Consider the following 8,093-nt stretch of genomic DNA (forward strand, 5'->3'; position numbering starts at 1 on the left):
TACCCTAGTTAAGTAGCATGGAATCTTGCTGATTGTGAGATCCTGCCAGGTACTTGTAACCTAGATTAGCCAATGTTAGAAAGAGGATACTGGACTTCTGTTATTGTGTAAAGTAGCTCATAGTCTTTAAAGAGGTCAGATACCACTTTTATTTGCATGTTTATATAGGGCTCAGTCCACAGAGTAGAATATTATTAGTTCCTATTATTTGGGGGGGGGGGTCCAATATCACACCTGCCCCTCACAAATGGAAGTGTGATACTGCAGCACCCCACACTGGCAGGAATGCATGCAGAGGACTCTTACACAGCATAATGCTGCTTTGAGGGAACGTAGCTGACATTTTTTTGCTTTACTCACCCCACCCCAAATCATTATAAATGATTTAGAGATGGGTAACTAGCGAGGTAATTAAATTTGCTGATGACACAAAGTTATTCAAAGTCGTTAACTCGCGACAGGATTGTCAAAATTACAAGAGGACCTTACGAGACGGGGAGACTGGGCGGCTAAATGGCAGATGACATTTAATGTGAGCAAGTGCAAGGTGATGCATGTGGGAAAAAAGAACCCGAATTATAGCTACATCATGCAAGGTTCCACGTTAGGAGTTACGGACCAAGAAAGGGATCTGGGTGTTGTCGTCGATAATACACTGAAACCTTCTGCTCAGTGTGCTGCTGCGGCTAGGAAAGCGAATAGAATGTTGGTTGTTAATAGGAAAGGTATGGAAAACAGGTGTGAGGATGTTTTAATGCCATTGTATCTTTCCATAGTGCGACCGCACCTTGAGTATTGTGTTCAATTCTGGTTGCTGCATCTCAAGAAAGATATAGTAGAATTGGAAAAGGTGCAGCGAAGGGCGACTAAAATGAGAGCGGGGATGGGACGACTTCCCTATGAAGAAAGACTAAGGAGGCTAGGGCTTTTCAGCTTGGAGAAGAGACAGCTGAGGGGAGACATGATAGAGGTATATAAAATAATGAGTGGAGTGGAACAGGTGGATGTGAAGCGTCTGTTAACGCTTTCCAAAAATACTAGGACTAGGGGGCATGCGATGAAACTACAGTGTAGTAAATTTAAAACAAATCGGAGAAAAATTTCTTCACCCAACGCATAATTAAACTCTGGAATTCGTTGCTGGAGAACATGGTGAAGGCGGTTAGCTTAGCAGAGTTTAAAACGGGGTTAGACGGTTCCCTAAAGGACAAGTCCATAAACCACTACTAAATGGACTTGGGAAAAATCCACAATTCCAGGAATAACATTTATAGAATGTTTGTACGTTTGGGAAGCTTGCCAGGTGCCCTTGGCCTGGATTGGCCACTGTCGTGGACAGGATGCTGGGCTCGATGGACCCTTGGTCTCTCCCAGTGTGGCATTAATTATGTACTTATGCTTCTTTTCTGGCTAGATAAATTTAGTACTATGAATAAAACAGTAAAATGTATCCATAGAACTGCAGCAAAATTTAAACAGAAAAGACATTTTTGCAGTCGGTACTGCTGCCAGCTGCATGAATGTTTTTGAATAACAGCCTCTTGGTGTATGTGATTTGTGAAAGCCACCAATAAGTGGAGTAGCCTGTTATCCAGGGTAGCTTTCAATATTAAAGAGTAATTCATAGAAGCTGTGCCCATTCTGTATTATGCTTTATGGGCATATGCCCAAATTACTGGTGTATAAAACAAGATTGTTAATATTACTTTTAAAAAGCAGTGTAGTGTAGATTGCTGATGAATGCTCCTCGGAAAGCAGTGTTTCTGATGACTAATTCTTTTCTCCCAGAGCCAGACATGATAAAGTCTTCCTGAAGTGTAATGTGAATCGTGCCCTAGGGGTAAGATAGGAAAAATCCTTTGCACAATCCAGTTCACCGACCTCTGTCTGATACAGGAGAAAATGGCTGAAGGGGCAATGTGAGAGAAAGAAATGTGCTGCCACTGTTACTACTAAACATTTATACGGTACTCAGAGATGCACAGGGGGGATTCTATAACTGGGTACTACAGGTTAGGCACCCAAATTATGTGGGCTGTCAGCCTGTTCTATGAGCAGTTACACACAGAAGTATAAGCCATAGTCGATATTCAAAGTGATTTAAACAGCCAGAAATGGCTCCTGGCCAGTTAAATCACCTGTTCGGGGATAACCATTAATTTTCAGCAGCATTGAACCGATTAGTGCCACTCAAAATAACTGGTTAGTACTGAACTGAAAAGTGGCTATTTAGGGGGCATTCATGGGGCAGAGTTGGCACTTGGCCAGTTAGGTGCTGATTCAACATGTCACCAGTCAGGTTAACTACATAAAAGGAAGGCCTGTCTTTATGCAGTGCCCCATAGCTGGTTAAGTGCTGAAAATTGGATATAACCAGCAATGTATTAGCAGGATCTGGAAATCCAAAATTCAATGCGGTGCTTGGACATGGCCTGGCATTGAATTTCCAGGTTTAATGCCAGCGGCGGTCAGCAAAATGATCACTTCCAGCTGAATATTAGGCACTGCAAGCCTACATTTAGGCAAGCACATTTACGCCATGTCAATACCAGGGATAAATGCATGACCCTAAATGCAGCATTTAAGCACGAAACTTACTGTTTTCTGTAAGTTACGCTTGTAAATGTTGGACTCTTCCATGCTTCCCCTTGCATTTATGCACTAAGGTAGTTGTACATGTAAGTTATAGAATATTGCTGAGTGTGCGGTTAGCAGTTATGCATGTAACTGTAAACAGTGCTAGTATTCTATAACTTATGCTAGTGGCGTAGCCATGGGTGGGCCTGAGTGGGCCAGGGCCCACCCTATTTGGACTCAGGCCCACCCAGAATTGTGGTACTTTTGCTATGGCTGGCAGAGATCCTCAAACCCCGCCAGCTGAAGATTTCCTCCTCCTCAGGTGGCCAGTGCTCTTCTAAATGGCAGTTGGCAGCACTTGCGTCGAGCTGAAACCAACACCAGCCCTTTTGCGAATGCTTAATTTTCATGCATGCACAGTCTGCTGGCTGTGGCATCAGTTTGAGGAAAGTGCTCCTGACTGCTGTTTGGAAGCGTGTTGACTGCCTGAGCAAGAGGAAATCTTCAGCTGGTGGGGTTTGTAGATCCCCTCCTGCTCAGGTATTTAATATTTTGGACTTGCAGGTGGAGCAGTGAGCGAAGCAGAGCAGAAGGGGGCTAGGGACAGGGGGAGGGCATGAATTCCATGCCCACCCACCTTGCACTCAGGCCCACCCAAAATGTCTGTCTGGCTATGCCCCTGAATGCCCATATGTAGTGCAGAACTTTAGGCAATCTATTATAGAATGAGGGGGAAAGTGCTCTACAGATATATCTTGGAGATAGTCCATGCCCTGTAGAGCTCACAATCTAGAGAAAAAAGATAATTAAGCATCAGAGAGAATCAGAGAAAAGATTTCAGGATTGAAAAATGCCTTGATATGTCCAATGTAAGCAGTTTACCAAATTTAACTAAACTAATCTAAACATTAAGGAGTTGATATTCAAAAGGGTTTAACTGGGCAGGAGAAGCTGCTGCCCAGTTAACCCTGCTGAACTGGTTATCCAGTCAATGGCACTTAAGCAGGTACTAGGCACTATTCTATAAAGTTACTGTAACTGTAATGGGCATATATGATTTTCAAATACCAACAGTTTGTAATAGCTCATTATTACAGGTGTTAGTGATAAACCCCACGATGGTGCCATTGGGTACAGGTTTCGTGCCACCATCCTTGACAAATGAGTTAGTTGCCACATCCTAGAATGCACACCAGTTAAGGCAACCATGGTTGCTCATGGAGTGTCTCCCATTGATCACAACTCCTTGGAAATAGCAATGGGAGTCTCATCAGCACACTCCAGGAGCAGTTTTCTCATCAAGACTCTCCTCAAAGGCTGGCCACATAGCCACAAGACCATGCCAGACAAGAGCAGGGCCATAATTCACAATTTCCTGTTGTTCTTTTGGACTGAATTGGAATATGTGCCAACATCTACTTACAAAACATCCTTGTTTAGGACAAGTTTTGTAGCCTTACAGATCAATGAATTAATGGCCACATCCAAAAATAGCAAGATCAGTAGTTTGATCAGAAATAACCACTGAAAGAGACAAATTTCACATAAAAATTGCCTGATCCAAAACTGAGCAGCTTGTGAGAGGAAAGCTGATTTCTCTCCATGAAATGCCATTTTGTTCCTACCTGATTTAAATCTGACTGAATTCCTAGAGAGTTCTCTGGAAGTAATTATGGAAAGGACAACCCTTCTAGTGACCTTTGCTTTACAGCAGGACAGAAATAATATTTTCCGCATGTTTTTCGCCACATAAATGCAGTTTTTTTTTTTTAGGGTTTAAAATACAAGCTTTTCCTGATTTAGCAAGGGAAACAGAAAAGAAGAACTGAATTTCTGGCTTTAAAATCTAGAGTTATTAATGTTGGTGGATCCTTTGTTTTGAAATTTCCCTGCAGATGTTTAGTGACTTTGAATCAAGTTAATTGTGCTTTCTTATGACCCCAAAAAACTGATAGAATTTGTTCATTCTAAAGAAGGTACTAGGGATACCCTGGTCACACCAATAATTGATTAGCTGTATATCGGCTGCGTGTGTTTATCTGTCTACTGCTCTATTGATAATGTATTTAGTGCTTGATTTCCTAGTTCTTGGATCTAATTTATGTGGACAAAGTAAAATCTTTCCTATAATCATTTTCTTTTTGGATAATGTTAAGTTGTGATTTTGCTGAAACGTTTATATTTTATATGTAAATGTAAAATAAAAATATAAATTACAAAGAAAGAAAAAAAAAAAAAGATAACTGGCATGGTCAATATTCAGACTTAGCCAGTTATCTTTAAAATCAGCCAAAGATAAACCAGGTTTTCACTTGGCCACGAAAATCCAGGACATAGGTATCAAAGCTTTTATTTATGCAGACGGTATTCTCCTTTTCTTCCCTACTTTTCCTGTCCAACCCGATTTAGGCCCTTTGCAGATTTGTTTACAGTCAGTCATCTTGGCTTTCCAGACACAAATGTGTGAATGTCAGTGTTCTGCTTTTCCTTGTACTATAGCTCAGTGGTCTTACATTCTTTGTACCTGCTTTAAAATGAAATTCCCATGAACACCTTGCCTCATCAATCTTACCTCCTGTTTTGACTCTCCCCTTTTTCACCTGTTCAATTATTAGTTACTCTGGGCAGAGGCATAGCCAGATTTTGACGTCATGGTGAGCAGACTTTTGTAAATTAGGCGTTGCTTGTGTCGGATAGGCGGCAATGCCGGTATTGTTGCTCAGGTGCAGTGACTGTGGCTGGCAATGATTAACACAGGCTGCCTCTGCTGCATCCCACCTATAAGGAAACTGGAAGTTACATCAGGAGGTGAGAGGTAGCAGAGGTCCCAGGACTGACCAGAGCAGGCAGCCTGTCTTCTTAACTGCAAGTATAATTATTTAAATTGTGGCCATCACCTGAAGAACACTTCTTCCACCGGTAGACACTTTGTTTAAATCGGTGTGGTGACTCTACAGGATGTGGAGCCCATTAGTCCTGAGTATTTTTATTTTTGGTAACAAGGGCCACCAAAGGCAACCCTTGCCCCAAAGCCTACTTTCAAATAGGGCCAGACGGTTTATGAAAAACAGAAACCCCTGGAAAAAGACACTAAAACCTATACAGAAAACTTACCACACCAGAGCAGTCCTAATCCACCTATGAAAAGCCAGTAATATAAATATTACACTGGGCCCTAGAGCACCAATATACCTGCTTCTGGAAAAGTGGAACAAGCTGGACTGTTATAGATTTATACACAGACCACACACTAGCAGAATCCTTCACCTTAGCTGAACATTAGAATATGGACAGACCCTCACCTGATGTAAAATAGGAGACCACAAAAACATGCAGATAAAAACTGAAATGGAGACCACCCTCCCCTCCACCCAAGAAATACAGACACTGTAAGCAGGGCAATTGGTTAAAGAGATACAGAAATGTATTGTCCCTTGTACTTTGCAAAATAAAAATAGAAAAAATGTACTTTTTACAAAGCAGGCACATCTCAGTCTTTAAAGTATTAAATTAAAAAATATATATATCTTCTACCTTTGTTGTCTGGGAATTTTATTTTTCTAGTTAGGCTGGTCCCAGTCTCTTTTCCACTTTCCATGTGCCAGTCTTCTCCCAAGTTCTTTTCCAGGTTGGCCTTTCCATTTCTTCTCTCGCCTCTTGTCTTCTTCCTTTCCTTCTTTACATCTGTCTGGCACTGATCTTTCGTTTTATGTTTTCCCACCCCACACATACATAAGCACTTTTCTGTTCTCTGCATTTATATCCACCCATTGGATTTTACTCTTTCTCCCTTTCTCTCACCCTCTAGTCTTTTTCACTTCTCACTTACCTATTGGCTTGCCCTATCTTCTTCTCATTCTCTTTCCAAAATTCCCATTGCCCATCCCCCATCCTCTGTATGCACCCTCTGCACCCTCATATACCTCCACTTTCTTCTGTCCCCTCACCAGTTCCAGCTCCAACATTCCTATCTCTCTTTCCTTCCCTTGCCTCCAGACCATTCTTCTGTCTCTTACCCTATACTGCATGTCTTATTGCCTCTCAGTATCTTTTATCCCCATTTCCACCCTCACTCAACCATAGAGACGTATACCCCTCCCAGTATCCCCATCCCTTTTCATTGCCTCTCATTCTCTCCATTTCCAGGTCATATTATGTCTCAATCTTTCCCCAAACTTAATCTCCTTTTCTTGCCCCCTCTTCTTTATATCTCATTTCACACTCTCACTCATTCTCCCAACCCATCAACGTATCCCTTTTCATAACTACCAATTGCCAAGTACTCACTATCCCTCAAAATTCCCACGCCATCTTTCTATCTATAATTCCTTGTTCTGTTCCTCAACCCTCATTCAATTGCCATGACCCAGTCACCTTCTGCTCTGCTTTCTTCTCTCCTGCCCCCCGGTCCATTTCTTCTGCTCTGTTCCCCTTTCCTCACCCCCTAGTTCCATTTATCTTCTTCTCTGTTCTGCCACCAGTCCCATATTCAGCTCTGTTCCTCTTCTCCCCCTCCCCAAGTGACATCCATCTGCTACTCCTCCCCTGCCATTCAACTTCTGCTGTTTCTATATCCTCTCCAGTTGACATTTTTTCTCACTTCATGTCCACCATCATTTCCTCTGTGTCCCTTTCTTTCCTATAAAGCATCTCCCTTCTGTGCCTCTGTTCCCCCTTCCCTACATTCTGGTATTTCTCATTCTCCCTTCCCTTACAGTCTGGCATCTATTTTACTCTTCCTTCCCCCCCCCCCCCCCCACGGTCTGGCATCTCTATCATCCTTTCTTCTTTCTCACCAGTCCAGTACCGGCAGCGTCAGCAAGTAAAGCAAACTGCCTCTGGCTGGCCCCGCAAGTGTTTCCTCTGCTATGTCTCGCCTCCTCTGACATGACTTCCTGTGTCAGCGTAGGTGGGGCACAGCAGAGGGAATGCTTGTGGGGCCAGCCAGAGGCAGTTTGCTTTACTTGCTGATGCTGCCAGCAGGCATAAAAGCACTAGAGGTCCACTGAGGAGGAAAGGCCAAGAGAAATCTAGGACTACGCAGGACAAGGGAAAGAGGGAGAAATGCTGGATCGTGTGTTGTGCAACTTCCCGTGTGACCCCATAGTGATGCCTAGGCCAGGTTCTCAACCTCTTTTCAGTCAGGACACATGATGTATGATGCATCAATTACACACTGCACACATGATCCTCATGGACCTTGACAGGACACAGTACATCAGTTCTTATATTATTAAATGTAAACATGCCCTGTGTCCACAAAAACCTTATCTCCTCCACAACAACAGGTGCAGATCATAACTAGCACTTTTTCTCCATGGAAGGTACCATACAAAAAAATTTTCAAAAATTAAGATTCTCACATCATCTCAATAATTGTGAAATACATCTCTCCACTACCAGGAACATTGTGAAATAACACACAGAAAAATTCTAACTCGACATACATGTAGCAAATCTGCTACAGAACAGTAGCACTGATTTAAACAAGAAACCTACTTAACATGCAGCACTAC

This window comes from Microcaecilia unicolor, chromosome 4 (genome assembly GCF_901765095.1).
Source record: "Microcaecilia unicolor chromosome 4, aMicUni1.1, whole genome shotgun sequence".
NCBI lineage: Eukaryota > Metazoa > Chordata > Amphibia > Gymnophiona > Siphonopidae > Microcaecilia > Microcaecilia unicolor.